We start from the raw sequence: 15,563 nt of genomic DNA, 5'->3' as shown, positions 1-15,563 counted from the left end.
GAAAAGGGACTTCCTAATCAAAATGGGAGCCTCTATTTCTTTTGCTCCTTCCATCTGCTTAATCTCAGTCTCACCAGCCGTTCCTCTCTTCTTCCAAACCACATATTCTTATATCAAGATCTGGTGAGGCACTAGGCTCAATTTGATTTAGGCACCAATCTTTCAGTGTTTGGCAAGAGAACATTCTGTCATTTTGTCCTATTGACATCATCCTTTGGTAATATCTTGTTTATACAAATAAAGTTTGATTGGATATCAGAAGGCAGAGCTAGCTACTAGCAAACCATAGAGGTCTGGATGTCTGTACATACAGAAAGGAAGTGATATGTCTGGGCAGAGAGAGGAAGTAATAAGACAAGAGGAGACAGGAGTTAAATCTCTTTTCAGCTAAGAAGTTGAGTAGGTAAGATGGCTGTGGTTTTGCTCTTTCATCTCTCTGATCTCCCAGCATTTTCCCCTATATCTGACTCTGGGCTTCTATTATTAAGACCTATTAGAACTCATGCTACATATTGGCATCATTGATATCTATTCAGGTTTTCAATGGGCAGCTGTTTTGAATTCAGAAATGACTGATTTGGTAACCACACATTTGTTAGAAGTTATGACTATCATGGGTATACCAGTACAAATAAAGACAGACAAATAAATACAAAAGTACCAATAAAGTGATTCAGAATATGTCTCTAAGAAAATAGAATAATCTTTTGCTTATTGTAATATAAATCATATTACAGGTATATCACACAATCCCACAGGGCAGGCAGTTATATAACAATCAAGTCAAATTCTAAAGGATATGTTAAATAAACATAAAAAATCCCCAGAAATAGATTGCATAATGCTTTATTAACTTTGAATTTTCTAAATGCTAATGAGAAAGGAATAAGAGATATGGAGAGACATGGGATAATAGAAAAAAACTACATAATTAAATCAGCAAATACACTTCAAGATGTGTTGACATTAGAATGGAAACCAGGACATGTGTTATGTTGGGGAAGGAGTTTTCCTTTTGTTTCTACAGGAGAAGAAAAGCTATGGATACCATCAAAATAGATAAATAATAGATTTTAACAAGAGGTACCCCTTGATTAGAAGAGGAAATATTTAATCAAAAAACAGAGCCATTTAATCTAAACTAACAAATTCTTTTCATTTGTTCATATATAACTTGCCATAAAGCAATTTCCCCAAAATTAGGGTTGAAGAAAGGTTTTGTTTTTGTCTTTTCAGGAGAGTGAAGACATACAGCTAAGGAATATGAAGACCACTGGACAAATGAGACATCTGAAGAAAAAGGACAAATCATGCAGAAAAATGTCCCAAGAAAAAGAGCAATTTGGCCTATTAGTATATCACATCTCCAACAGGGTAAAATTTCATAAATCTTCCCAAATGTTTATTTCTGCTTTTCTCTATAGACATATAAGGGAAATGGTCTTTTTGCAGTCCCAGGCCAAATAAAGAGTAAAGCTGACTTTGGAGTTGGAGTGTGATTCTCTCCTTCTCTAAACTCAAGCATGCTTGAGGTGGCTAGCTGAGATGATCCAGCCTTACAGACGACTCTAGCCAGAACTTGAGACAAGCCCTGAACTTTCCCATTATGTAGAGACTGGACAGGACAACAGATGATACAGTTATCTCTCCCAGGACTTGATAATTAACCCAAAATTTTTTTCCAGGATCCCCTGTCATCACCCCCAGACAGAAGGAAGTAAATTTAAGAATATGAAGCCCACATGCCCAAGAGGCGGGGTGGGTGATTTTTGGTTGTTCAGTGGGTTATAGATAGTTGTCATTGGTGAGGGGAGTTGGTTGCAAGTTGTTATTGGTTATGGTCAGGAAGAAGGTTGAAAGAAAGGAGATTAGATTTGGAGTTCTTGTTTTGAAAATGAGGGGAGATATAGATATGTTATGGTATAAGGATAGACTATGAATCTACTCTGAAAAGAAATAAGGGGGGAATATAGAAATAGAATTAAAAGGTAGATTTTTAAATCTACTCTTAAATCAAAAAAGTAACTACTACTTTTAAATATTTTACATTCACTTGGATTTTTATATATTGATACAAAGTTTAAATTATTTTTTGTTAGAACACATTGTACATACATTTCTAATCTTATTCAAGGTATGGTACCTATGAAACTCATTTAATAATGAAGTGCAAATTTCTAGCCCTTATAAGTTATAATTACCAACTATTTAGAATAATAAGGAAATGCAGTTTAGCAATTAGTTACCTATTACAATTGAACTTGTAGTCATATTAGGTATGTTTTCAAGGTCAAACAAAGATGTATTTTAGATAGACAGGTCATCTTCAAATACTTCAGAGATCTACAGAATATGACCTTTAAGATGTCTTATTAACATAGGCCCTTTTATTTTTTTATGACAATGAAGCATGCCTGCTCCTAGCAGTACCAATCTAGTTTAGAGAAGATGATGGGCATTGAAGAAACTCCACAGGGAGCTCGCATTATTTGTGGCAAAGTGTTGTAGAATATATAAAGTGTGTTAGAGTCTAGAAACAGGTACTGTCAGAGGTCCTGATTGTGCATAGTCAATGAGGGGTGACCATGTGATATCAATGGATTGAAATGCTGGGGTGCTGGAAGGGTATATAAGTTTTTCCCTGTTGTTAAATAAATGAGCCTGCTATATGCCTTCTATCTGACTCCTGCTGTCTGAATCATTGATGCCTTGCCATCTCACCACCCATCCCCCAGGAAGATGTTAGGGTCCAGCAACAGCAAAGATCAGAAAGGTTAGGCACTGGGCAAAAAAGTGCTCTTGCCTCAATTGCTGACAGTATGCTGTCCAAATTGGAGAAGCAGGACACAAGCTTTATTCTTAAGTCCATTTAATTGGAAAAGCATTTTTCAACCTTTTTCTCTGAGATAATATCTTTCTTTGATATTGAGGTATGTTTGTTGTATGCAATAGAAGGATGGAGCCTGTTTTTGTATCCATTCTGGTAGCTTGTGTCTTTTTTTATTGGTGAATTGAGTCCATTGATATTGAGAGTTATTAATGTCCAGTGATTGCTAGTTCTTGTTAATTTGTTGATGGTGGTGTTGGTAGTAGTATGTCTCTGTGTGTGTTTGTGTTTCCCTTCTTTGGGTTTTGCTGATGTGAGATTATTTATTGCTGATTTTTTCCATGGTTATAGTTAATTTCCTTGGGTAAATTTATAAAATGGAGTATTATTCAGCTGTTAAAAACAATAACATCATTCAAATGGATGGAACTAGAAAAAATAATCCTGAGTGAGGTAACCCAGACCCAGAAAGACAAACATAATTTGTAACTGTTAATTAAATGATAACCATGATACAATCCACAGACTCAGAGAGGCTAGGTAACAAAGAAGCCTCAAGGGAGATGTTCAGATCTCCCTAGAAAGAGGAAATAGAATATAGTTTGTAGGTGGTCTGGGGGTATGTGGGGATGGGATCATGAGGGATCAGGTCAAGGGAGTATGGAGGGAGGAAGTACTGAAAGATATGACTGGAAAGAGGTTAATGGGGGGCTAGGTAGAAACCTGGTACAAGGGAAATTCTCAGGAATCTACAAGGATTTCTGACCTGAGACTCCTAGCAATAGCAGTTATGTAGCCTGAAATGGCCACCTCCTCTGACCAGGCAAGACTTGCAGTGGAGGGATTGGTACAGCAACCCAGTCACATAACCTTCGACCTGTACTTTGTCCTGCTTATGGAGTATCCTGAGGTAAGGGTGGCACAGAGATAGTAAGCGTGGCCAACCAATGACTCATTCAGCCTCATGCCACAAAAGTGAACCCATCCTTGACAATGCCTCGACTTCCAGGATCCAGAGGCTGGATGACTCAGAGACCAAGGAAAGAACCAAATAAAACTGGAGGGAAAAAAAGTCAATGTAATGATGTCTAACGATATTTTGCTATACTCATAGATTAGTAGTGCCTACACTAATTGCCATCAGAGAGGCTTCATCCAGTCACCAATGGAAACAGAGGCAGAGGCCCACAGCAAACATTAGGGCAAACTGAGGGAATTCTGCTGAAGAGATGGAGGAAGAATGTAGGAACCAGGGGGATCAAAGACACACTAAAAACACCCACAGACCAATTAGCCTAGGCTCACAGGAGCTCAGAGTCTGAACTGACAACCAGGGAGCCAGCATGGCACTAACGTGGGCCCTCTGCATATATGTGGCATTTGTGTAGCCTGATCTTCTTGTGGGACTGATAACAGTGGGAGCTGACGCTATCGCTCGCTCACTCTTTTGCTGCCTTTTCAGAACCTATTCCTCATACTTGGCTGCCTTGACCAGCCTTAGTACAAGGTGGCGGTGGTGTTTAGTCTTGTTGTAGCTTTATATACTATGTTTTGTTGGTATCCATGGGAAGCCTGCCCTTTTCTCAACAGAAAAGAAAGTAGAGTAGATTGGTAGGGGCAGAAGGGCGGGAGGTGGCAGGAAAAGGAATAGGAAGAGAGAAAGGATGGAAAACTGTAGTCCAGATAGGAAATAAATAAATAAATTGAATTAAAAACAAATAATCATCTAAAGGAAAATAAAATAAAATAAAATAAAACAAAAGCTAATATATTGAACTATGACCAAGGAAACAAGCAGAAGAAAAAGTGTCCAAAGAAGGCACATGAATTAGATACAGATGCAGTGTCACACTCAGTCCCACACTCGGGTAACATTAAATGGAAGTCATGATATAAAAACAAAGGGGAAATAGATGTGTGTGTAATAAAAATAAAAGTAATAAATAGGATAATTTTTTAAAAGATAAAATTAAAATAAATAAAAATCATGACATTACATTATTTGTCAAGGGACCTCAAATGATGCCACTGCATTGGTTTGTTTGTTTGTTTGTTTGTTTGTTTTTGGCCATCTAATGCTGGACAAGCAGCCTAACATTAAGAGCAGTGTGTTTTCCTATGATATTTCCTTGGAGAAAACTGAACTTTTATTTTCAAGTGGTTTCCAGTTGGAGATTGCTTCTATCTACTTCTGCTTTAAGCTCTAGGACTCCATCTGATACAGAATGATGCAGGCCCTGTACATGTCACCTCAGTCTCTGGAAGTTTACACGAGCATTGATCCTGTTCATTCAGAGGACCTTGTTTTCTTGATGTTCTTCATACAGTCTGACTTTTACACTCTTTCCACTTTCTCTTCCACGTGTTTACCCAAGCTTTGTGGGGGGGTGATGCAGACATCAAATTTAGGGTGAAGTGTTACAAGGTCTCTCATTCTCTACATAATGGATGTTGAGGGTCTCTGTGTTTGTTCTCATCTGCTGATGGATGAACAAGACGCTGATCCAAAAGTACAGCTGAATATCATTAGAGGTTATCTTATTGTGATTTTTATTTTTAAAGGATAATAGCATTTAGCTGTCTCCTAGGTTCCTGGGCTGCCTGGTTTCAGGTTCTTGGTTATCCAAGCAGTGGTAGGTATGGTTTTCATCTCCTGGGGTAGGACTTCAGTCAAACCCGATGTTGGTTAGTTACTATTATACACTTTGTGCTATCACTGCATTAGCATATCTGGTAGTCAGTCTATCATTGTAAATCAAAGAGTGTGTGGCTGTGTTTGTGTTTATGTTTCTCCATTAGTAGCATGTGGAGTGCCTTCTTGTACTAAAGACACTGGAACATAGCGGTGAACAGTCAATGTAGACACCAACTCAAATTCTCCATATTCAACGGGTTGTATGAATTCTGCTTTCAGTAACGGGACCTTGTCATCAGTTTGTGGAGAGCAACCTACACCTTGTTTGAGGATTCCAATGAGAGTACTTGGCCAACAGCTCAATTAACTATAACCCACTTCCAATACAGAAAGTTTCACTTGGTTAAAGAGGTATTTAGTTGGGACTCTGCCTCTCCCATTATTTGGGAATATCATTTAGATCCCTTTCATACACACACACACACACACACACACACACACACACACACACAAAGCTTCGACTATCTTAGGTTTCATACTATTCCTTAAATGGCCCTTAATTTTAGGTTTCTCAACCTGTATTCTTTTCCTTAATCCCTCTTCCTTCACTCTCCACACTTGGCCCTCCCATTCCTGCCCCCTACCCAACTACCCATAACTATCTATTGTATTTCACTTTTTCAGGAAGATCTATCTACCTACCCTTCTACCCACCCCCACAGTCCCTTAATTTATATCTAATGTCTCTGATTACAAAGATTTTTACTTGATTATTGTTGATTTAACAGTTAATATCCTCATATAAGCACAGACATACCATGTTTGTGTTTCTGAGTCTGTGCTAACTCACTCAGGATGATTTTTCTCTAATTCTCTCTGTATATATACAAATTTCATGACCTTATTTTTGTAATGGCTGAGAAATAGTCCACTGTGTACATGTACCATACTTTCTTTATCCATTCTTCAGTTGAGGGGCATCTAGTTTGCTTCCAGTTTCTTGCTATTATGAATAGAGCGGTGATGAACAAGGCTGAACAAGTGTCTCTGTGGTTGGATGACACATTCTTTGGGCACATTCCCAAGAGAGGTATAGCTGGATCTTGGGGTAGATACCCATCTTTCTGAGGAATTGCCACACTGACTTACAGAGTGGCTGTACAAGTTTTGACCCCACCCACAATGAATGAGTGTTGCCCTTACTTCACATCACCAGCAAAATGAGTTGCCATTTATTTTATTGATCATAACCATTCTGATTGGTATAAATTAAAATATGAAAAGAGTTTTGATTTGAAATTCCCCAGTGACTGAGGATGTTGAACATTTCTTCAGTGCTGCTCAGCCATTTAAGTTCTTTCTTTTGAGAATATTATGTTCAAATCTATACCTTCATTTATAATTGTGTTGTTTTCTTGATGTCCAGATTTTTGTCTATAAGCCTCTACCCAATGTGGAGTTGGTAAGAAGGTTTTTTCATTCTGTGCACTGCCACATTGTCTTATGATAGTGTCTGTGATGACTATTCTCAATGTCAACTTGAATGAAACTGGAATGAACTATAATCCAGAAATGGAGGACACATTTGTGATCTGAATCTTGAGTAATCTTGATTTCTTGAATCAATAAAGTAACAGGCCTTTGATATGGATCTTGAGAATGGAAGACATACCTTTAATTGGGCCACACCTTCTACTGGAAGCCTGTATAAGGACAATGGAAAGAGGAAGAGTTTGGTCTTCATCTGTTTGCCTTTGCCTTGTTAGCACATCCATTCCTCCTTTGGGATCCCAGCAGACTAGCAGAGACACCCAGCCTGTGGAACAATACAACTACTAGATTCTTGGACTTTCCATTCATAACTAGCCATTGTTAGACTGCAGCTTGTAAGTAATTCCGATAAATTCCCTTATATAGAGATAGATAGAGACAGAGATTCACTTCCTAAGTTCTGTGACTCTAGAGAACCATAATACAGTGTCCTTTGTCGTATAAAAGCTTTTCAATTTCATGAGGTCCTATTTAATAATTGTTGTTCTTAGGGCCTGTGCTAACAGGGGTGTTTTCAAAAATTATTTTCCTGTACCAATGAGTTCAAGGTTATTTCTCCCTTTCTGCTCTGTCAGAGTCAGTGTATCTGTGTTATGTTGAATTCTTTTATCCATTTGAGGATGTGTTATTTATTTATTTATTTATTTATTCCCTTATTTATTTATTTAAAGAATTTCCACTTCCTCCCCTCCTCCCAATACCCTCCCGCTCCCCCCACTCCCTCTCCTCCTCCCTCCTCATTCCCAAGAGCAATCAGGGTTCCCTGCCCTGTGGGAAATCCAAGTTCCTCCCCACTCCCTCCATTGAGGATGCGTTTTTGAGAGTTATAAATATGGATCTAGTTACACTCTTCCGCATGCAGTCATCCAATTCAACCACCACCATTTATTGAAGATATTGTCTCTTTTTCAGTGTGTTTTTCTAGTTCTTTATAAAAATCAGGTATCCATAGGTGTGTGAATTTATGTCTGGTTCTTCACATCCATTCCATTTACCAATGTGTCTGTTTTTGTGCCAATACTAATCTCTTTTTTTATTACTATAACTCTGTAGCATGATTTGAGATCATAATGGTGATACCTCTCACCAATTCTTCTATTATTCAAAATTGTCTTAACGGTTTCCATTTCCATATGTATCTTAAATTTGTCCTTTCAAGATCTGTGAAGAATCACGTTGGAATTTTGATGGGGGTTGCACTAAATCTGTAGATTTGCATTGAATCAGTAGCTTTAGGTTTTCGTGGTTGGTAGACCTTTAATTGCATCTTCTATTATACTGTATTGTAGGCTTGTTTAAATTGTTTATCTGATCTTGATTTAACTTTTGTAATATACCAAGAAAAGTATCTGTTTCTTTTAGATTTTCAATTAGTGGAATACAGGGCTATTAAACTATGCCCTTATGATTCTATGGATTTTCTCAGAATCTGTTGTTTTGTCAACTTTTCATGTCTAGTTCAATTGATTTGAGTGTTCTCTCGCTGCCTTTTAGATGCTTTTAAAGACTAAGGGTTTCCTCAATCTTACAGATTTGTTTCAAAGAACCCACTCTTAGTTTCATTGATTTTTGATGTTGTTTACATTTTATTGATTTCATCCCTCTGTTTATTATTTCCTGCCACCTACTCCATTTGGGTATGATTTCTTCTCTTTGTTCTAGAGTTTCAAGATTGCTATTAAGTTACTCGTATAAGATCTCCCTGGTTTTCTAGTATAGTCTCTTAGTGCCATTACCTTGCCCCTTAGAACCGCCTTCACTGTGTTCTGTAAGACTGAGTGTGTTGCATTTTCCTTTTGTTCAACTCTAGAAAGCTTTAATATCTTTAATAATTTCTGTCTTGACCCGTTTTTCATTCAGTAGTGAGTTGTTCAGTTTCCATGAATTTATAAGTTTTCTGTAGTTGTTGACCTACAGCTTTAAACCATTTTGGTCAGGTAGGTTGCAGAGTGTTATTTCAAATTCCTTGTGTTTGCTGAGACTTGGTTGGTGTCTGAGTATGTGGACAACATTGGAGACATTTTCATGAGCTGCTGAGAAGAGGGTATATTCTTTTGTTTTTGAGTGAAATGGTCGGTAAATATCTGTCAGAACTACATGCTTTATAATGTCAGTTACCTCCAGAATTTCTCTGCTTAGTTTTTGTTTGGATGACCGATATATTGACAAGAGTAGGTGAGGTGGCTTGAATGTCATTGGCCCTCATAAGCTATAAGGAGTGATACTATTAGGAGGCATAGCATTGTTGGAGTAGGTGTGGACCTGTTAGAGGAAGAATTTCACTGTTGGAACAGACTTTAAGGTCTCATATATGTTCAAGCCATACCCAGTATGTCAGACCATTTCAAAGTGCCTGAAGGATGAAGATGTAGCTTCTTCTGCACTCTCAACTCCTTCTCCAGCACCATGTGTGCCTGTGTGCTACCGTGTCTTACCATGATGAAAATGGACTAAACCTCCAAAACTGTGAGCTACCCAATTGAAGATTTTTCTTTATAAGAGTTGTCATGTCCTTCTTTAGGTTAGGAAATTTTTCTTGTAAGATTTTGTGGAATATATTTTCTGGGATTCCTCTCCTTCTTCTACTCCTGTTAGTCTTAGGATTGGTCTTTTCATGGTGTCCCAGATTTTCTGCCTGTTTTGTTTCAGGAATCATTAAGATTTAACATTTTCTTTGACTATTGAGTCTATTTCTTTTCTTGTAACTTCAACACCTGAAATTCTCTTTTCCATCTCTTGTATTCTGTTAGTGATGCTTGCATCTACAGTTCCCGTTCACTTATTCGGGTTTTCCATTTCTAGAATTCCCATGATTTGTGTTTTCTTTCCTGCTTCAATTTCAATTTTCAGGTTTTAAACTGTTTTCTTCATCTGTTTGATTGTTCTTTTTCTTCTTGGCTTGGCATTTGTTAGTGGATTTATTAATTTCTTCCAATTTTTTGTCTATTTTTCCATTTCTTTAAAGGAGTTTTTTTTATTTCCCCTTTAAAGGTTGCTATCATCTTTATAAAATCACCTTTAAGGCCATTTCTTATGCTTCAGCTGTGTTGGGAAGTTAAGGTCTTGCTGCTATAGGAGAGCCGAGCTCTGGAAGTGCCATGTTGCCTTTCTGTTATTATGTTTTTATACTAGTGTTTAGGCATCTGGATTTGGGATGATTATAGGTCTAGGTGTTCATTCCTGTATTTGTCTTTGTTGCATGGGTGCTTTGTCCCTTGGTTTCTCTTTCGTCTTTGGTCCTCTAGTTTAAATGGTCACATGTTCTGGTGACTTGTGAGTCTACAGACTAGTAGGGTGTCCCTTCTGAGGTTTTGAGGGCTTGGGGTCCCTCAATCCTTCCTGACTTCCGGTAAACTGAAAGTCTTCTTCCAAAGTTGTAAGCCAGGATACAGAGCATTGGGTGGGGGGGGGGGGTAACGACTTGGGTCCCTAGGACCAGCATGGTCTCCAGTAGAGCTGCCAGGCCTAGTATCCCTAGGTCCAGCCTGGCCTCTGGGGTTCTTAGATCCTGCCTGACCTCTAGGAAAACCAAATAATTCATCCAAAGAAGTAGGCTAGGATATGGAAACCAGGGATGGGGATACAGTCTGGGGTTGTTGGGAAGGCTTAACAAGTTTAGTGGATGGTAGGTGTTTTCTTCCCTGGGGTACCTAGGTGCAGCCTGGATTCCCCTGGATGCCAGGGCTGTGGGCCCGGGCATGGAGCCCAGGGGTGAAGCATTCTGGCATTATTGGGCAGGTTTTAAGGGGTAGAACATCTTTTTTTTTTGATTTTTGAGACAGGGTTTCTCTGTAGTTTTTGGTGCCTGTCCAAGAACTAGCTCTTGTAGACCAGGCTGGCCTCGAACTCACAGAGATCCGCCTGCCTCTGCCTCCCGAGTGCTGGGATTAAAGGCGTGTGCCACCACCGCCCGGCGGGGTAGAACATCTTATCTTATCAGGAAATATTCAAGATATGAGTCAAACTCCATAAGATGGGGAGCAAGTCAAATTCAGAAACAAGCTAAAATACAGACAACTGGAATCTTGCAACAACTAGAAATAAACTTGTTCTGAATTTCCAACAATGGTTTCCATTCTTAATAGGGAGTCAGACTAGTCAATCAATCCCATTTACTTTACCTTGCTCTCTTACAAATTCCTGGCCTCATTTTTTCATCTGTTGTAGTTTCCAGACCACATACATATATATTCTTAATTAAATGTTACATATAATATAAATATATTATAATTAATTAATAATAAGCAAATCCATATGACAGTATCATGAGTGTGTATGTTTTCAGGACCGACCTTTTGATATTGGATGATCAATTGATTCCTCTTCTCTAGAGAAGACTATTGCTCCTGCTCTCGGCATTCCTTACTTGTGTATAGTTTGTTGTTTGGATAGAGGCCTCTTGGTTTCCTGCCATCGCTGCCACTTTGGATACATATTGTTGTCATTCTTGTTCAACTCATATTTAGACGTCCATGTCGGTGAGGCTTCATGACTGTCACTTCTGACATTACTAGGAGACAATCTCACGGTCAACTCCTTGATTCTCGGGCTCTTATCATATTTCTGCCCGCATGTTCCTAAACATTCCCTGAACCTCAGGAGCAAGAGTGTTTTATAGATGTATCCATTGAGCCTGGATGCCACAACTCTGCGTTTGATTGGCTGTGGGTTTCTGTAATGGCTTCCTGTAGAAGGCTGGAAGACATGAACTAGGGAAAGCTGAAATGTTAATCACACAGGATTGAGCCTTCAAAGGAAGGAATGCAAACCCTGTTTTCTGCCTGCCCAGAAGGCTGCAGCCTGGTGACCATTGCACAATTTGTATGGCCAAAGACTTTCTGGCACTGCAGTCTTCTACTGACCCATTCCCATGGCCTTGTTTTTCTCAAGCAAGCTACAAAACCTGTCTTTCTGGAAGGCGTCACATGTGCTTTGCAAAAAGTTTGATGTAACCACATCTGACCTGTATTTAGCTTACCTTGTTTCTAAAGGGTTTTAGATATGCTTTGGAATTGTGCACAAGAATTGTTTTACCAGATTGTTCTATGTTTAAATGTACCTAATACAAACAGTTTGGGGTCAGACTCACAGAGCTGGAACCAACAGCAGCTGCTGAGTCCTGTTGTGCTGAACTGCCTTGGAGTCTTGCAACAGCTTGCCTCTCTGCTGCCTGTCAAAGCCTCAGAGATCCTTGCAAAGAGAAGCTTCCCTGATGAAGGGTGAGAACTGCACTTATCTGTGGGTCTAAGGTTCTCTCACATTCACTCTACTTCCCTTTCATTGGGTTTCTTCAGCTGTGCAGATGCTATTTAGTTTTGTGGAGTTTCAGTTCTCCATTGTTGCCTTTATTCTTGAACAAATGGAGACCATTCAGAGTTCTTCCATACACTGATAGCATGGAGGGTTCTGCCTTGTCTTGTAGCAGTTTCGGTGTTTCAGCTATAAATCTTTGATCCATTTGGATTTAGTTTTGAAGTGGGTGTAATAGATAAGGGGTCTAATTTATTCTTCCACATGTGGACATCCAGGTTCTCAGCACCATTTGTCAAAGATTATTTCTCCAGTTTATGCTTTTAACATCATTGTTAAGTGTTAATTGGCTTAATTTACCTGTGCTGAGATTAACAGCACATGCAATCAACAGGAAATAGCCTAGAAAAATGCACCCACCATAATCCAAAAAAAATGGATTATGAATGTTTGTCTTTGTTTAGAATGTTGGTTACAAGTTGTTATGGACAATGGTCATGAAAAAACTAAGCAAAGGAGATTAGCTTCAGAGTTCTTGTTTTGAAAAAAGGAGGGGAAGTGCTGTGGGATATCTTGTACCCTGTAAATATTTGTCACTTCTATTGGTTTACTAAAACACTGACTTTCCAGTAGCTAAGCAGGAAGTATAGGCTGGGAGACCAGATTAGGAGAATTCTGTGAAGAGAAAAGGTTCAGTCTGCAATCACCAACCAGAATCAGAGAAAGAAGAATGAGAATGCCTCACTGATAAAAGGTACCAAGCCACATGGTTAAACATAGACAAGAACTATGAGTTAATTTGAGTTGTAAGAGTTAGTTAGTAATAATCCTGAGCTAATAGGTCAAACAGTTTATAATTAATATAATCCTCTGTATGTTTCTTTGGAATTGAATGGCTGCGGGATTGGGCAAGACAGAAACCTCCATCTACATCTTACTTTCTTTGGAGTATAGAAAATACCAATAATGTCACTGAATTTACACTGCTAGGATTTTCTCAGAATCAGAAAATCAAAATTCTATGTTTTTTGCTGTTCTTGTGGTACTAGTTATTTTGGGGGAAGCATGTTCATGATGATTTTTATCACACTCAGCTGGCTAAATGAACAATCAATGTATTTCCTCCTTAATTGCCTTGCTTTATCAGACCTATGCTATACCTCCACAGTGACTCCCAAGCTTCTCACTGACTTTCTCAAAGAAAGGAACATGATTTCTTATACCACCTGCATAACTCAGCTTTTTACAATGCACTCCTTTGAGGGAATTGAGATCATCGTCTTCACAGTCATGTCATATGATATCTATGTGGCCATCTGCAAGCCCCCACCAAACTACACTATCATCATGAGCAGGGGGAAGTGCCATGTCATGGTTGCTACTAGCTGTGCTGGTGCTTTTTATACATTCTTTCTCCAGAGCTTCCTTGTTATCAGCCTTCCCCTCTGTGGTCCCAATGAAATGGATCTCTATTTCTGTGATGTTTTATCCTTTGACAACTTGGCTACATCAATACACACAGAGGTGGACTTCTAGTGGTTGCCAACTGAAGCATGATGGGACAGGTGACTCTTGTGGCCATGATGTGATCATACTCTTTTCATATTATATATCATCAGGGCTTACCTTGCAGAGAGCCATGGCAAAGCTCTTTCTACATGCAATTCCCATGTCACTGTTGTTATTTTGTTTTCTGTGCCTGCACTTTTCATATATATTAGATCAGCTGCCTCTTATCCAGAAGATACAGTGTTTGCTCTTTTATACACAAATATAGCTTTCATGTTCAACCCTCTGATCTACACTTTGAGAAATACAGAGGTGAAGAATGCTCTGGGGAAAGTTTGGCATCAGAAACTATTTTCTATTAGAAAGAGAATAATGATATTCAAGGCTAAATCAGAGCATGAGAAGCTAACACATGACATTCGTCTTTCTAAATCGTAAAGGATTTGAATGTAAGAGATTCCATGTATAATCAATAATAGCAAATGATGGTAACCTTCATGTGTGAATTGTAAACATCATTTCTTGCAAAATAATGATTAAATATTATTATTGAATTTGTAAAACTAATATTCTGGTTGACTTTAGCAACTGTTGCAGTACTTCCAAATTAATTTCTGATTTTATTAATTTGGGTCCTCACTTGCTTTCTTTTGGCTAGTTGGGCCAAGGCTCTTGTTTGTCTTCTCAACAAACCAAAATCCTTATATCTACTGATTTTTTAAATATTGTTTTAGTTATTTTTGTATCATTTGTTTCTACTGATTTTGATTATTTTCAGCCATCATCTGACTTTGGATTTGGTTTGTTCTTGTTTTCCTGAATAAAAACGTTTGCTCTTGTTCATTTTGTTCTTGTTTGTTTGTTTGTTTCTCTACAGCTTTGGAGCCTGTCCTGGAACTAGGCTTTTGTAGACCAGGCTGGCCTCGAACTCACAGAGATCTACCTGCTTCTTCCTCTGGAGCACTGGGAACCACCACACCTGGCTTATTGATCTGTTTTTAACATCGGCTCTTAGAGCTATAAATATCCCTCTCAGGGTGACTGCCAAGGACTCCTAGAGGTTTGGAGTTGTTCTTTCCATTTTCAATTAGTTTCAGGAGGTTTTATTTATTTAATTTTGTTTCTTTCTTGGTACTTTGACAATATGGGGGTTTCTTCATTACTCAGCTTATTTCTTGTTAGCTGTACAGAATATTTTATTTTTAAGAGGTCCCACTTGTCAGTTGTTGAATTTCATTTCTAGGCAAATACAGCTCAGAAAAAAGAAAGTCCTTTCCTACCCCAATATCTTGTAAGGTACTGCTTGTGATTTCTGGAAACTTTAGTATTTCAGGATTCAGATTGAAGTCTCTACTGAACTTGGATGTAATTATTATGCAGGGGGCACATAGGGGTCTTATATTATTCTTCCAAATATAGACATCCATTTTTCCCAGAACCATTGTGGAAGATGCTGTCTTTTCTCCAGTGTGTGGCTATTTTGTTTGTTTGTTTTGATTCTTTTTCCTTTTTGTTACATAGAAGATGGCTGTTCTTATAAGTACTCATGATTGAGTCTTATATGTTATTCCTGTGATTTGTGCAGGTTTTGGGGCCAGTACTACATTTGCTTTTACTACACTAGCTTTATAGAATATCTTGAAGTATGGAATGGTGACTCCTCCAATATTATTATTTTTTTATTAGACTTGTTTTGGTTATCTGAGGTAGTTTTGGTTTTATGTGAATGTTAGGATGTTTTGTCTATTTCTGTGAGAATGTTGTGGGTATTTTGATTTATATTGCATCAAA

The 15,563-nt window shown here is 38.3% G+C and overlaps 1 pseudogene; it reads left to right on the top strand.

Annotated features, from left to right (window-relative positions):
• Window positions 1-6,485: 6,485 nt before the first annotated feature.
• LOC125411960 (olfactory receptor 4P4-like) lies at window positions 6,486-14,210 on the top strand (annotated as a pseudogene).
• The last annotated feature ends 1,353 nt before the right edge of the window (window positions 14,211-15,563 follow it).

This window comes from Myodes glareolus, chromosome 2 (genome assembly GCF_982192425.1).
Source record: "Myodes glareolus chromosome 2, mMyoGla1.1, whole genome shotgun sequence".
NCBI lineage: Eukaryota > Metazoa > Chordata > Mammalia > Rodentia > Cricetidae > Myodes > Myodes glareolus.
This window is presented reverse-complemented; position numbering and strand designations above follow the sequence as displayed.